Here is a 2,449-nt window from a genome sequence, read left to right on the forward strand (position 1 = left end):
GCAATTCACGGATTGTTAATATCATTTTTCTAGAAGAAGTTATGGGCATTGTAACACTGAAAGGTTCAGAAAAGGGCTAAGCAGATTTGGCTAATAAAATGAGAAAGTAAAGGCACTTGTTTTGTGTTTTGCTTTGTCATCAACACTCAGCAGAAAATGGGGTTATGATTGCACTCATTTGTCTTTGGAGCAAGTGGAAATGCACAGCTAGAAAGAGAAGGCATGGCACTTGCAAAAGAGAAACATGGACAGCTACACACATGCAAACTGCAAAGCATGGAGGGCTTGGCATGGGCAGAAAATGGGTCGATTGTTGGCTGAAATAATGAAGAACATGTGTGTGCAAATGCAAAGGAAAGACACACACATGAGCAGAAAATGGGTTTATTTGTGGTTGAAATGATGAAGAATATGTGTGTAAATGTAAAGGAGAAACATGGCAGAAAATGTGTTTGTTTTGTGGCTGAAATGATGGAGGTCATGTGTGGGAAAATGTAAAGGGAAACATGGACATCACACACCCATACAAACTGCACATGCAAGGAATTGAAATGGTCCTCTCCTTATCCTATACATACATCCACCATTCCCCTTCCTAAGGACAATCTTGATCCATCAAAAGAGCTTCATTCACAAACACAATTTCCTTGCCGTGACCTCCATCCATTCATCTAGCCATACTACATCTCACCAATCCATACACTTTCATCTCTTAGCCGTGCAAATCCATTCCATCCATATATTCATACACATCCTAGACACTTGTGCTACAACAAGGTGGTGAAAACAAAGGTCCTTGGCATTTCAAGCTTGGAACTTTGGAGTTTTAGGTGTAAACAAAGGTCCTTGGCGTTTCAAGCTTGGAACTTTGGAGCGTTTTAGGTGTACTTCGTTCTTGCTTTCAATGTCTACTTTGTTATTTTCTAATTTTGTTGCAATTATGAGTGGCTAAACCCCTATTTAGTTAGGGGGAAGTTTGAAGCCATGAACATGCTTAAGATTTGAATTGATTTCTTCCAATTGTGATTTGATAAGTTGTGATTGCAATTCAATTATCTATTTTATTCATAACTGATTCTTGTATGTTTATTAAGGATGCATACTTAGTTTTCATGCATGAATTAGATGCTAGAATATAAATGAGTTTCACCTAATCGTTGCAAGTTTATATTCATGAGTAGTGAAGGTTGTTTATCACAATCACGTTAATTGAATTCTTGGCAAGTATCATGCATTCATAGTTATAATTGCCTTGTCAACACTTATGATTTTCATTGAACGTAATGATCTCTGATTGTATCTCTATTATGCATTCATATAGGGGACTTTTAGAGAATGATTTGGGTTGTCGCATGCATTCATCCAATTCAATGAGTAAAGGAAAATTTGAGGGTTAATTTGTGCATCACGGTTAATCTGGGGTGTTGAGCATCATAGTTTATTGAAAAGCAATTGGAAATCGATTGATGTACCAAGTGTGTCATGTGTGAAGAACAGACCTCTAACTAATCCATCCATCATCCTATTCCTTAAATTTGTCTTACAATCTGTCTAATTTTATAAGTTGTTTGTTTGTTTCGAATTCGTCAGAACCAAAATCCCCCTTTTACTTTGTTGTTTCAAAGTGTTAAATTTCTATTTCGTTAGTGTTTTTGAGTGGTTTGATTCAAGTCAAAACCCAAATTTCGTTCAAAGTTGTGTTAGAGTCAAATCTGCCCAGTAAGTGTTTTTAGGCAATTTTGAGTGTTTTTAAGTTGTTTTGCGTCTTTAGAATCTGTTTTGAGTCCTTTGAGTCTATGCAAACGTTTTTAACTTCGTTTTTACGTCTTTGAGTAATTTTAGAGGTTTTAGCAAGCTCTCATAATCCCCGGTTTAGAACGATCCCTACTTGCATTTATCCTACAATTTGACAACAAGAGGGTTTAATTTGAGTGCTTAACTTTCATCGCATCAGTGTAATTCCTTGCACTTTGGATCCTTCAACAACCTGCGATAAAAGAACAGTAAGATTAGCCATTTGAGATTGAAGTTCTGAAATTGCACTTACCTCATTCACTTGTAGTCGTAGGGTGTCTCTTTGTCCAACACCTTTGTATTGTTGTGCATTCAAAGCTCGGTTTGCAATTAAGATCTTGGCAGCCACCGGTGTTTCATCAACCAAAGCACCACCCATTGAGGCATCTAACATTTGTCTTTCAATTAGGAGGAATCCCTCGTAGAAATATTGAAGTAACAGTTCTTCCTTCATTTGATGTTGAGGGCAAGATGCAACTAGACCTTTAAAACGCTCATAATACGCTGGGAATGATTCGCCTTGGCTTTGGTGAAGGCCATTGATTTTTTTCTCAAAAGAATGACTCTTAAAGTTGGGAAAAACTTTTCCAAAAATGCTCGTTTCATGGTTTCCTAAGAAGTGATAGTTCCGGGTGCCAATTCATATAGCCAATCT

The 2,449-nt window shown here is 37.1% G+C and overlaps 1 long non-coding RNA gene across 1 annotated transcript; it reads left to right on the plus strand.

The window, feature by feature from the left end:
* Positions 1–617: 617 nt before the first annotated feature.
* On the plus strand, positions 618–1,071 carry LOC139190350 (uncharacterized). Its single transcript, XR_011574526.1, has 2 exons — positions 618–792; positions 843–1,071. It is a non-coding gene; the product is annotated as an uncharacterized lncRNA (long non-coding RNA).
* Positions 1,072–2,449: the final 1,378 nt, after the last annotated feature.

This window comes from Malus domestica, chromosome 13 (assembly GCF_042453785.1).
Source record: "Malus domestica chromosome 13, GDT2T_hap1".
Lineage (NCBI taxonomy): Eukaryota > Viridiplantae > Streptophyta > Magnoliopsida > Rosales > Rosaceae > Malus > Malus domestica.